General features: G+C 39.5%; 1 long non-coding RNA gene across 1 annotated transcript in view; it reads left to right on the forward strand.

Moving 5' to 3' along the window:
* Nucleotides 1-6,273: 6,273 nt before the first annotated feature.
* The window catches only part of LOC130456416 (uncharacterized), a 48,701-nt gene continuing 40,475 nt past the window's right edge, over nucleotides 6,274-14,499 (forward strand). The window contains exon 1 of the long non-coding RNA XR_008915231.1: nucleotides 6,274-7,852. This is a non-coding gene — a long non-coding RNA (uncharacterized LOC130456416). The remainder of the gene's footprint in view (nucleotides 7,853-14,499) is intronic.

Raw genomic sequence — 14,499 nt, forward strand, 5'->3', positions numbered from 1 at the left:
TCCATTCTCTAGCCTTGAATATCACTTTGAAACTTCTTCTAATCTTTTCATATTTTGTTTTAGACTATTAAAAATAGCAGCTACTTGGCTTGATAAGGACACTGGAAGTAACCAACCCTTTCACTTTACAGATAAGGGAAACTAGCCCAGAGAGTAATTGCCTGATGAAATCAGAGCCAAGATTGGAGTCTAAGTCTTCTGATTCCAAATCCAGAGCTTTTCTTATTGCACTGAAATAATGCTAAATAAAAAAATAATAATAATGCAAACTTGCTGGGAGCCATTAGGCAACAACGCCTCGACAGAATCACGTGTGATAGCTAAGTAGGCCACAGAGTGGCCCTTGGCAAGATGTAACTGCCCACTCTATCCCCCTTGCATGACCTCTCTCATCAATGTCCCTTACCTATGGAATTGACATGATTATTATTCTCCCTAGTCTCAGAAGGAATAACACAAGAGCAAAATACCTGTACCCTAATTCTCTAAAACATCACCAAAAGATCAGACCCTCAAACCCCACCCCAAAAGACTATCATGGGTTAAGTTTTACTTAGGTATATAATTCCCAGTAAAACTGTAGCTATAAGCCAAACCCAGAACTTTCCCACTCACAGAAACGTATTCTCATGAAGCCAGCACACAAATCAATCACAAAGGCCCATATAATACTTACAGGAACACTACAGGTATACTAAGCTTCAGCATGCCTCAGTGACTCGACTTCACAAACCAATAACTCAGAAACTCCCTAGTAAACCCTGAAAAATGACCAGTCTAATATTAAATCTGAATTGTGTTCCCAGTACCCCTCAACCTCAATGATATGATTGTTGAATTGTCTTTTAAGAACTTTTGATTATTTCTTTTTATTAAAAGTAATCAGTAAATTTCCTTGATTGTTTATAAACTCAAAACTTCTCACAGGGTAATGAGAAAATTAAGCCACCTCTGACAAAATCATTTATCTTGTGTGGAACCTTTATGCTGTCAAGAATCTGTAATCACAATACAAGAATATAGAATGTTAATCAAGTGATTTGTTAAAAGTTAATGTATCAATTATTTCCCTTTGGACATGTGTGTTGGGTAATGTATCTATGTGCCAAGAAAATGTGTATAAAAAACATCAAGCCTGGGGATGGCAGAGCAGCTATCAGATGCAAAGCATTCCCATGGCCTTAAATATACAGCTGTCTTCCATTTGTTATTTTTTTGACTGATTGTTTGCCACCTGCTGGGAACCCCTGGAGTCATGAGTGAGGCTGGACCTTGACCATGGCAAAAACTGGTTATATGTCAGATGAGTAAAGAGCTTTGAAAGGTCTGAGTCAGGGGGCAGCTGGGTGGCTCAGTGAATTGAGATTCAGGACTAGAGACAGGAGGTCCTGGGTTCAAATGTGGCTTCAGATGCTTCTTAGCTATATGATACCGGTCAAGTCACTTCATCCCCATTGTCATGCCCTTACCACTCTTCTGCCTTGGAACCAATTCACAGTATTGATTCTAGGATGGAAGGTAGGGGTTTGAAAAGAAAAGAAAAGAAAAGAAAGGAAAAGAAAAGAAAAGAAAAGTTCTGAATCAGGAGAAATTCAAATCGGGGATGAAGAAAGGGCATGGAATTTGGAAGAGAACCTGAGTTTGAATCCTGCCTCTGCGACTTACTGCTGTTTGACCTATATTAGGGAAAGCTACTTGGAGAAAGTGGAGTGGATTCAGAGTCCTTCATCTCTTCTCTCTGGCTTTATCCTGGACTCCAAATCAAAACAGGTTGCTGGAACACAGCACCTGGGCAAGACATTCCCACATTTTAAAAAATTTAGACTTTTTCCATGGCTCCATGATTTATAATTCCCTCCCCTCCCCCACTCTTTCCTTTCTCCTCCCAAAGCTGACATATTATACATGTTATACACTTGTTATACTATATATACTGGGTTATACATGTATATACATTGCTTAAAACCTATTTCCATGTTATTCATATTTGCAGTAGAGTGATCTTTTAACATCAAAACTCCAATCATATCCCCATCAATCTATGTGATCAAGTAGTTTTTCTTTGTGTTTCTGCCCCTTCAGTTCTTCCTCTGGATGTGGATAGTGTTCTTTCTCATAAGTCCCTCAGAATTGTCCTGGATCTTTCATTACTGCTAGTAGAGAAGTCCATTACATTTGATTGTGCCACAGTGCATCAGTCTCTGTGTACCATGTTCTCCTGGTTCTGCTCCTCTCACTCTGCATCGATTCCTGGAGGTCGTTCCAGTCCCCATGGAATTCCTCCAGTTCATTATTCCTTTGAGCACAATAGTATTCCATCACCAACAAATACCACAATTTGTTCAGTCATTCCCCAATCAATGACATTCCCACTTTTACTGAGTATGATGGAGCTGATCTCAGAGTAAGTTGTGATGGAGTAAGGGGAGAGAGTTCTAAGGGAACTGAGTGAAAGATGGGTGTGGGGTGAAGTAGTGGTACCAAAGTCACAGTATTTTTGGATGAAGAGCTGAAAAGGACCTCAGAGACCATCTAGTCGAAATCCTTCATTTTATAGAGGAGGAAACTGAGGCCTGAAGTCACATGGTCTCTAGAAACCAGAGACAGGATCAAGCATGTAGGTTGTTTGACTCCATAACCAGTACTCTTTCCAATGTACATAATGCCTTCTTTCCAAAGGTTAAAATGCATTTAGAACTGACCCTTCTGCCAGTGGACCAGCTGAAAGTAAGAAGGATCATTTTAAGATGACTTTAAGAGGTCATTTAATCAAGCAATCCTTAACCTGGGTTCTGTGAACTTCTTTTAAAAAATATTATTTGTCTCTTTTACAATCCTGTGGATTTTATTTTGAGTATTTAAAAAACATTCTAAAATGGGTTCCATAGGTTTTAGCAGACTGCCAAAAGAGTCTGTGATATAGGATAGAAAAAAAAATTAAGAACCTCTAATTTAGTCTGAGCCCTCCCTCATTTTACAGATGAGAAAATTGAAATCCATACAAGGGAAAGAATTTGGCCGAGGTCACATGGGTAGCGGATAGCAGAGCTGGGATTTGAACCTAGGTCCTCCTGACTCCAAATTCTGTGTTTTTCTCATAATGCCAGTAGGTCTTCAGGATGCTGACTATTTAGCTCCAGGCAACATTGGAGGTGGGGGGAAAGAGATAAATAGTTTTGGGGCAGCCCTTGTATGGAGTTTTGGTCCTTGTATGGCTTAGCATAGGGTAGGGCACACAGTAGGTATTCAAGACATAATTAGTCTATTATCATGAAGACTGCACATCAATCTAGATATTACTTAAGAGGACCACATCTTTGGGGTGATGTGAAGGCGTAAATTAATCTTCCTAGGGTCCTGTTGTCTGGTGTGATTTGGTAGGGGGATATAACACTATCCTAAGAGGTTAGGGTGACTCATGCCTTTTGCTTCTGAACAATTGTTATCTGTTATTCCACCATCCATTGCTTCCAGTTGGGAAAGATTTTGGACTTGTATGCAGGGGTAGGGGGGAAAGGAGGGTGAGTATTATCTGCTTTAGAAGCAGTGGGTTATAGGGGTAATCTAGGCTTTGCTATGTGCTACCTAAATGGCCTTGGACAAAGCACCCGGCTTCCTGTTTCCTCATCTATAAAATGAAGGGCTTGGAGTAGAAGATCCCTGAGGTCCTTCACAGCTCTAAATCTCATGACTTCCAGATAGAGTAGCATAATAAAATTCAATGGGCAACTAGGTGGCTCAATGGATGGAGTTTCAGGCCTGGAAGCAGGAAGACTCATCTTCCTGAGTTCAAATCTAGCCTTAGTCACATATTGGCTGTGTGACCCTGGGCACCTTCCCCCTGTTGGCCTCAGTTTCTTCATCTGTAAAATGATCTGGTGAAGGAAATAGCAAACTACTCTAGTATTTTTGCCTAGACAACCTCAAACGGGATCACAAAGAGTTGGACATGACTGAGATGACTGAACACAACAGCAACAAAAAATAAAATGTGTATGAAGGAATCCCAAGAGAAGAAGGGTTGTCATGTCTGCAGTTATTTTGGGCTAGTAGCTTAGGTAACAATGGTAATTTTCTCAGTTATTACCTAACATCTTAAATATAGACTAACATAATAATGACAGTGGTAACATATTTCTTTTTCATTCATTCATTCATTTTATATAGAAGAGAAAACTGAGGCTCATAAAGGCCAGATGACTCCCAGGGCACCATCGCCAGTAGACATCAGAGCTGGGGATCCGAGCTCAGATTGCTTAGTTTTCAGTTAATACTAAGGCAAGAATTAAAATACATGACATAGACTTGAGAGTTATCTGGATGGGGCAGAATTTTTCAATTGGGAGGGATGAAGAGAGAGACACTCCTGGAGAGGTGACATGATGCCTTTTTTTGCATTTCTAACTTAATAAAATAGCTGAACTTGAATACTTCAGAACAAAAATGAGACAACAGAGGCAGAGTTAGAAGGCCCTTAGAACATGGAATGTTAGATTTGAAGGTACAATAGAATGTTGAATATTAAAATTATTTTTACATATGATTGGAGAAAAGAAAATAGCATTAAAAAAGAATATAGAATGGTTGGGCTGAAAAGGACATGGATATGAGAATATAGAACACAAAAGTTAGAATTGGAAAGATCTTTATTTATGATCTAATTCAACCCCTTCGTTTTACATATGAGGAAACTGAGGCCCAGAAAGTTCATTATTTGCAAGGCCTCATAGCGAATGGTTTCCAGAGCTGAGACTTGACCCAGAGCTCGGGATTTCTCCAAAGACTATCTCTGCTGTGAATGCCTGGAGGTCTGCCCCAAGTCTGGGTCTACACCATACCCAGTCAGGGGATATCCTATCAGTCCATTCTCAGTGATTCCTGAGCCTGCAAGCAGAGGGAAAGGGAGAGACAAGTGTCTATAGGAACTGTACTATCCCAGTTAAAAATCAGAACACATTCTGACAAAGTCTATTCATAGGATCATAGAATTTAGAGCTGGAAGGGACTGTAGACATCATCTAGCCTAACTTACTCACTTTACAGAAAGGGGAACTGAGGTCCAAAGAGGCTAAGTGATTTGCCTAAGGTCACACAGGGAGCCAGCAAAAGGACCCAGGTCCTTTGACTTCTTTGGGTAAAAGCTTTGTAAACGTTCATTATTTTTTCTTGAAAGTAGTAAAGGTATATATAGGTATATCTATAAAGGTATATAGGTATACCACAAAGTCAGGCAAATTCTAGCCAATGTTCCTAGAATTCATTAAAAAAAAAAAAAGATTCAAGGTCTCGACACAAATAAACTCCAGATCCCGGATACAACATGCTACGAGATCCGTGTCAGGCCAACCCCATATCTGGATCCTGGCCAATAAGTTTACCTCCAAAGTAAGAAAGCCAAACCACATCCCTCCCCTGACACATTCCAGACTTCTCATAAAGTCATTACAGTATCTGTGGGCTCAGAAGAAAGAGGGCTCATAAAACCCCAGATCGTTTGTTTGCCTGAAACAAGTGTATTCAGCTGTGCTCCAGGATTGCTGGGGGGCCTCCCTGCCCCATCCTGAGGTCACTTGTTTGTGGAGGGGGTAGAGGTACAGGTTATAGACGTAGGAGCAGATTATGGACGTGGAAGGCTGGAGGTCTGGATTTTCCTTTGGACTTGGCTGCTGCCTCCCTGCACGATTGCGAGCATGTGGCACAGGGATGCTGGCAAAACGTGGGTGGGAGTTCTTGCTTTACCACTGATTCCCTAAGTAGTGGCAGGGTGCCAGTTTTGAAGTCAGGAGCTCAGGGTTCTAGACTCAACTCTCGTACTAGCTGTGGGACAATGAGGAAATCATTGTACCTCCCTGGAACTTAGCTTCCTCATCTGTAAAATAAGATGATAATCGTTACCATCTTCAGAGGCACAAAGAGCTGAGGCTGACAAAGGCCATGGGATCAAAGATTTAGGACCTTAAAGACCATTGAGTCCAATTCTTTTTACAGATGAGTAAACTGAGGTCCATTGAGAGAAAAAGAGTTGCCCATTGTCACATAGATTCTAAGTAGCAGTACAGGGATTATAACCCAGATCTTCTAACTTTAAATTGGTGCTTTTTCTATTAATAATAATTATTTGTATGTAGTACTTTACATATTAATATGTCATATTAATATATTTTATCATTATATAATCATATAATGTCATTTTACCATAATATATTTTATCATTACAATAATATAATATTATAATATATTAATATAGAATTTATATATTAATAATAATGAGTATACAGTGCTTCAAAGTTTGCAAAGCTCTTTTTTTGTCCCCTAAACTCTTACCTTCTGTCTTAGAATCTATACTAAATATCAATTCCAAGGCAGAAGAGTGATAAGAACTAGTTAATTGGGGTTATGTGACTTGCCCAGGGCCATACGGCTTGGAAGTATCAGAAGCCAAATTTGAATTCAGGACCTTCCATCTCCAGACTGGCTCTCTACCTGTCAAGTCACCTAGTCACCCCAAAGCTCTTTACAAATATTATCTCACTGGCAGAAAGAGTTTAAGTAACTTGCCAAGGTCACAAAGATGCTAAGTGTCTGAGGCTGAATTTGAATCCCTTACTTCCTAACTCTTGGTCCAGCACTATGTCTATTGTACCACTTGAGTGTCTCTCATAACAATCAAGCACTAATTAAGCCCTTACTATATGCCAGGCACTGTGCTAAACTCTGGGGACACAAAGAAGTGTAAAAACACAGTCGATGCCCTCAAGTAGCTCATATTCCAATGGGTTCAAATCTTGCCTTGGACATTTCTTAGCTGTGGACAGGTCATTTAACCCTGTTTGCCTAGCCTTTGCCTTTTCTTTCTGTCTTAGAATTGTTACTATGACAGAAAGTCATGATTATTTAAAAATATATATATGAGTAACAACATGCAAGTAACTCTAGATAAGATCTCTGTGGTGTAAATGGAAGGTTTCATAGAGAAGACAGGGTCAGTGGAAAGGGGACAGGGGCAGGGGAGAAAGGAAAAGCTTCCCACAGAAAGCTGACTTGGAACTGAGTCTTGAGGAAAACCAGTGAAACCAGAAGACATTGATAAGCGTGGAAAGGAAAACTGAAACTGAGGAACCATTGTTTAGAATGTTGCTGGGAGGGGGAGCGGCAGTTGGAGCAGGAGAAGAGGCTTGTGGGAGAAAAAGCAGAGAAAGGAGTCTTGGCCCTGTGAACTCTGGAGAGTCAGCACCCAAGCTCGAGAGCCCAACCTGTGGGGTGACAGAGCCTTGCCTCCATTTCCCTTGCCCTGTAGAGAGAAGATTCTTGATATCTTTAGATCATCAACTAAAGAAGAAAAGAACAACAACTGCTGCTGAAGGGTGAACTTCCCGGGGTCACCACGAAGACCCTTCCCATCCTTTGACCTTCCCAAGAAGGACACTTGACACATGTTTAGTTTAGGATAGTGACAGTGATTAGAGGAAGGAGAAGAGACTCTGAAGCTGAGCCATTTGTCTCCGCTGAAGAAAGAAACGACAACCTGTAGGGTCTCCTATTCCCACAAACCTATCTCCTCCTTTATGTTACTTGAATTAATAAACTACCTTGTTTTGAAGAAACTCGAAGTCAGATTCAAATCAGAAGAACAAAGAAAGAGAAGGTGTTGGCTAGGCTGGCCATTTAGCCTTGGCTAAACAACAAAGAGCCAACAGGGACGGTCAGACTGCCAGACAAGTGGGACTTCTGGGGGGTCAAGTACCAGTTAAGCCATGAGAGAAGTAAACTCCATTATTCCCCAGGAGCCTACTCACTGAGACACTGCCCCTGTTCATCCTTGCCTTAACATCAGCTCAGAGGTACCTCTCTGGTAGGTTGAAGTGTGAACAAAAGGGAGAATTACAAAGATCATCTCTCAGCCCCAGTGGTTCTCTCTCCTCTACCTCTCCAGCCCTCTGTATTCCTTCTGTTCTTTTACCCCCTTCATTCCCTGCTACTACCCTTCCTTATTCCCTTTTACCCAATCCTTACAAAAGGCAATATGGAGAAGCTGGATTCCTCAGTGGATAGAGATCCAGGCCTGGAGATGAGAGATCTTTGGTTATATCTGGCCTTAGACACTGCCTAGCTGTGTGACCCTGGGCAAGTCACTTCACCCCCATTGCCTAGTCCTTATCACTTTTCTTTCTCTCTTGGAACCAATACTTAGTATAGATCATAAGGTAGAAGGTAAGTTTTTTTTTTTTTTTAGAAGAGAGGGGAGATGGAGTATGTGAGAAACAATAAGAAGCAACAAAAGCAAGTGTAGCTGGACCATAGAATATGGAGAAGGGAGAGAAGTGGAAGAAGACTGAAAAGGGAGGAGGGAGCCAAGTTGTAAAAGGCTTTGAATGCCAAACAGAGGCTTTAATATTTGATTCCTGGAAGCAATAGGGAGCCACAGAAGTTTATTGAGTTGGAGGTTGGGGGAATATGACATGACTATTTTAGCATATTAGAGAAACTGCTTTGGCAGTTGAATGGAGGACAAATTAGAGTGGGCAGAGATAAATCATGGAAGCTAACCAGCAGAAGATGATGCGTCTAGTCCAGCATGGCAGCAGTGAGGGTGGGGAGAAGGGGATAGATACAGGAGACACTGTGAAGGTAGAGATGATGATACATATCAATAGATTAAACTAGAGTTGGACCTAGTGGGTGGGCAAGGGAGGCAACTGTCTGAGGTAAAACAGAAGGAGAGAGTGAGCTGGGGGATGCTCCATAAGGTAGAGAGCTCCTCTCCTCCCCATTGGAAGTCTTCAAGCCCAGGCTGTGTCCAGCACCACTTATTTGGGATGCTGTAAGAAGGGACTCTCCTTCTGATTCACCTCTAAGGTCTCTCCCAACACTGAGACACAATGATGTTAATATACTGCTCACCTCACTGGCTGGATGTGAAGAAAGTGCTTGGTAAGTTTTAAATAATTCTAAAATATGGCTTGATAATAAATGATAATAAAATTGGAAATGTAATAGCTCATATTTCTATCATATTTTAGCACTAACAAAGCACTTTATTCATTAAAAAAAAACCCAGTGAAGTCAGTAGTCCAAACATGAGGAATTGTTACATGGTGGAAAGAGCACTAGATATATAAGGAACTGATTCAAATATGTAAGACTAAGAGTCCTTCCCGAATTGACAGATGGTCAAATGATGTAAATGGGTAGGCTTTAGAGTGACTGAATAAATGTTTTGTTTCTAGTTTTGGTTATTGTTGTTACATTTTAAAAAATAACATTTTTTTCCTCAAATACATGTAGATTGTTTTCTGACATTTTGCGATATATGTTCTCTCCCTCTTCTTTCCCCTCTCCCCTCCCTAAGATAGTGAGCAATATTATACATATATGTTATATATATGCTGTTATGCAATATATATAACCATGTTTGTCTTGTGAAAGAAGATCCACTTCATTTATACAAGAAAAAACTTATGAAGGAAAAAAATGAAAAATGGTATGCTTTGATCTGCATTTATTCCATCAGTTCCTTCTTTGGGCATGGTTCCAAATTGCTCTTAAAAATAGTTGTATCTATATGGTAGAGTTAACAGCTCTACCAACAATGTGTTAGTGTCCCAACTATCCCACTTCCCTCCAATATTTATCATTTACCTACCTCAAAACTTGTTTTAAATTTGCATTTTTAATCAATAGTAATTTGAAGCATTTTTTCATATAACTAAAGATAGTTTTAATTTCTTCATCTGAGGATTGCCTGTTCATGTCTTTTGTCCCCTTATCAATTGAGGAATGGTTTATAATCTTATACATTTGACTCAGTTCTCTATGTATTTGAGAAATAAAGCCTTTGTCAGAGACACTTGCTATAATTTTTTTCTCAGTTTGTTGTTTTCCTTCTAATCTTGGTTGCATTGGTTTTGTTTGTGCAAATGCTTTTTAATTTAATATAGTCAAAGTTTTACATCTTATAATGTTCTCTGTGTCTTCTTTGGTCATAAATTCTTCCCTTATCTATAGGTCTGAACATGTAAACTATTCTGTGCTTCCCTAACTTATTTATGATATCATCCTTTGTTTCTAAATCACATAGCCATTTTGACTTTATCTTGGAAAAATGTAATATTTCTGATGACTGCAATAACTAACCACAATTTCAGAGCAGAAATGATTTATTTTTTTATTGATCGGCTAGTCATGCCTGATTCTTTGTGACTTAATTTGGGGTTTTCTTGGCAAAGATATGGGAGTACTTTACCATTTCTTTCTCCAGCTCATTTTACAGATGAGAAAATTGAGGCAAATAGAGTTAAGTGACTTGCCCGAGTTCTCCCAGCTAGTGTCTGAGGTCAGAGTTGAACTCAAGATCTCCTCCCTCCAGGGTCAGCACTTCTATCCATTGAGTCACCTAGTTGCCACATGGCATGCGATGATCTATACTACCCACCTTTTGACAAAGAGGTCATGGATTCGGGACACATTTTTTGACATGGACAACATAGGAATTTATTTTGTTTGATTACATGTATTTTTTACAAGAGTCTTTTTCTTCTTTTTTTCTTTTAAATTAGAGAATGAGAGGGAGGGAAAAACCATGCTTATTAATTGAAAAATTAAGAAAAAAGTTCAGAAGGGGTCATATGCAAAGCAGGGAGATGTTGGCAGTTTCATGTTAGTTACATTTAACCTAAAATTTTCCCTCCAAGACTTTATTTTATTTTTCCAATTTTTAACATTTTTGTTTTCTGACATTTTGTGATCCAAGTTCTTCCCCTTCCTTCCCTCTCCATATCCTTTCCAAAAAGTTGCATGTAACTGAAATTCATAATTTCATATAGAGCCCTGTGCATTCTTTGTGTGTTGAAATGTTCATGTTTGTTAAGTTCAAATGAGAAAAGGAAACTTTAAAAAGAGAGGTACTTGATCTAGAGCCATCCTATTTCCTAGCCCTGATTTCATTGCTGGCTCTAACATTCAGAGAATTTAAGGTTGAAAAGGAACATTAGAGATCATCTGATACAAATCCCTAATTTTGCAAGTGAGGAATTGATGCCCTGCAAAAAGTTAGTGACTTGTCCACAGAGCCATCCTGATTTCTATCCCTTAATTCTCACTATTAGACATACTGCACTGGACAACTTCCTTCTCTGAGTCTCAGTTTTCTCTTCTGTCAAATGAAGATAAACACCCTAATTCCCTTAAAGAAACAGCTGTGATGATCCAAAAAAAAAAATGAGAGATTGGAAAAAACTATCCATTTGACTTTTCCAGTCTCATGATACAATACTACCCCTTAAGCTAGCCACTCTAACCTTCTTGCTTTCTCTCACACACACCATCCTGTCTTCCATCATGTCTTTGCACAGTCTGACCCACATGCTTGTTACCTCATCTCTGCCTCTTAGAATCCTCAGGTTTTTCGGAAGCTTAGCTCAAACACCACCGCTTATGTGAGATCTTTCCTTCCCAGTTCCTATCACTTCCCTCTCACCAGAATGACATTGTATTATTTTGGATCTGTGTGTGCATATTGTCTTTTCTTATAGAATATTAGCTCCTTGATAGCAAGGTCTATTTCATTTTTGTCTAGATTCCCAGTGCCTAACAGCTCCTAGCATTTAGTAGGTATTAACAATTAATACTCATTCATTTATTATTATTCCTTAGTGCACCCATGATAGGAGTCCCTGGGATGGAAGAAGGGAAGAAAGAGAAATGTATCATGGCAATAATGTTCTTAACCTTGGAAAGTGTTAGGTTCATGGAAGAGACTGAGACTAATGGCTTCCATGTCCTGCATCAGCCATTTCCCTATTCTTCTTATTTCCCATAATTTCTGCACCCCTAGCCCCAAATTGCAATTCAGAGCTGACCAAATTATTATTTTTACATTTTTATTTAGAATATTTTTCCATGGTTACATGATTCATAATCCTCCTCCCCCCACTTTCTCCCCCCCCAAAGCCAACAAGAAGTTCTACTGGTTTATACATGTATCATTGTTCAAAACCCATTTCTATGTTATTCATATTTGCAGTAGAGTGATCTTTTAATATCAAAACCCTAATCATATCCCTATTGCACTACTTGATTGAGCATATATTTTTCCAATGCATTTCTGTTCCCACAGTTCTTTCTCTGGATGTGGATAGTGATCTTTTAACATCAAAACCCCAATCACATCCCCATCGACCCATGTGATCAAGTAGTTTTTCTTCTGTGTTTCTGTCCCCTCAGTTCTTCCTCTGGATGTGGATAGTGTTCTTTCTCACAAGTCCCTCAGAATTGTCCTGGATCATTGCATTACTGCTAGTTGAAAAGTCCATTACATTTGATTGTGCCACAGTGTATCAGTCTCTGTGCGTAATGTTCTCCTGGTTCTGCTTTTCTCACTCTGGATCAATTCCTGGAGGTCGTTCCAGTTCACATGGAATTCCTCCAGTTCATTGTTCCTTTGAGCACAATAGTATTCCATCACCAACATATACCACAATTTGTTCAGCCATTCCCCAATTGAAGGGCATCCCCTCATTTTCCAATTTTTTGCCACCACAAAGAGTGCAGCTATGAATATTATTGTACAAGTCTTTTTCCTTATTATTTCTTTGGGGGTACAAACCCAAGAGCTGACCAAATTCTGAAGAAAACAAAATATTTACAAAAAATACTTTTAAGTTCCACAGGAAAAAAAAATCACTTTTTTTTTTTTTTGGTTTGGGACTATGTCAGAGACTTGTGATAGGACTTGAAATAGACATGAAGCAGACTGTCTTGCACAATTCCTAAGAACTCAAACTGAGGATTGGAATGCATATGGGTTTTCCTGTCTTATCTCCCTTTCTCAGAAGTCATGAGGTTCCAGTATAACAATGCTTAGGCAGACATTTTGAGAAGTATGCATCAAGAATGAGTAATATTTCTAGGCTATACAATTTGAGTTATAAGGTTCTTATCTCTTTCTTTGGTCTGCCATCTTTCAAGAGCCAAGGCTGACCTTTGTGGAACCTCACTGAAGGCCAGGGAGTAGATGAACCTCTCAGTTATGGACCATATTCCACACCTATTAGGACTTAACCAGTTTGTTTTGTGCAGAGTTGAGTAGTGAGTAATGTAAGGCTCCTTAGTCTGGAATTCAAGGCTCTCCACCCACCACTTTTGCCATCTGATTTCAGCATCATTGTTCTTTATACCCTCTATACTTGGACCAAACCAAATTCCTCATTTCTCTTCTTAAGTCCTGCATTTTTCCAACTCTAAGCTACATAAAAATCTTCCCATGTTTCTCTGAAACAATTCCCTTCATCATTTCTTACAATATAACAGTATTCCATCACATTCATATAACATAATTTGTTTAGCCATTCACCAGTTGATGAGGTATTCCCTTAGTTTCTAGTTCTTTTCTACCACATAAATAACTGCTAAAAATTTTTCTTTGTAAATCAGGGGCTTTCAACCTTTTTTTTTTTTGGTCACAAACCTTTTTGCCAATTTGAAGCCTATGTACCCCTTCTCAGAATCATGTTTTTAAATGCATAAAAGAAAATAAATGGAAAGGAAACCAAGTATACTGAAATACAATGATCAAAATACTAGAACTGTGGTGGCAAATCTATGGTAAATTTGACAGAGGGGACACTCAGAGTCCTCTCTGTGGGCATGCATGCTGTAACCCCAGCACAAAGTTCACCAGAGTTCATTACTAGAAAGCTGGGATGGGCTGCTCCCTTTCCCCTATCCACCTGAGGGCATTTCTAACTTCACCTGTCCCTCTGCTCAGCAGCCCAATGGGAGCACTTCCTCCCTTCTCTGTCTGGAGTAAGGTTTAGGGGTAGGGGGACAGCACAGTTTGGGCAGTTGGTCTCTAAAAGGTTTGCAATCACTGTATTAGAAAAACAAAAACTAAGTGAATGAATCTGAGGTTTAGAACCATTGGAGATGATCTTCAAGGTTCCATTCAGCTGTGACATTCTATATTCTAAGGATTTTAGAACTAGATGAGGTCATCACATTCATCCAGGGGCCATCAGACCACGATGCCGTGACAGAGTCACATGTGGTAGCTGGGGAGACCACAGAGTGGTCCTTGGTGAGATGTGACTGCCCACTCTATCCCCCTTGCATGACTTCTTTCATCAATGCCCGTACCTATGAATTGACATGATTATTATTTCCGCTAGTCTAAAAAGAAATAATGCAAGAGCAAAACACCTGTACCCTAATTCCTGAAAACATCACCAAAAGATCAGACCCTCAAACCCAATCCCAAAAAGACTATCATGGGCTAACTTTTACTTAGGTACATAATTCCCAGCAAAACCGCAACTACAGGTCCAGCCCAAAACTTTCTCATGAAGCCAGCACACAAATCAATCATAGAGGCCCATACAATATGTATAGGTACAGTACAGGCACACTAAACTTCAGTATGTCTCAGTGACTTGATTACACAAATCAGTAACCCAGAAACTCCTTAGTAAGCCACCTGTGATGAAATAATTTATCTTGTATTCT

Source organism: Monodelphis domestica, chromosome 1, assembly GCF_027887165.1.
Source record: "Monodelphis domestica isolate mMonDom1 chromosome 1, mMonDom1.pri, whole genome shotgun sequence".
Lineage (NCBI taxonomy): Eukaryota > Metazoa > Chordata > Mammalia > Didelphimorphia > Didelphidae > Monodelphis > Monodelphis domestica.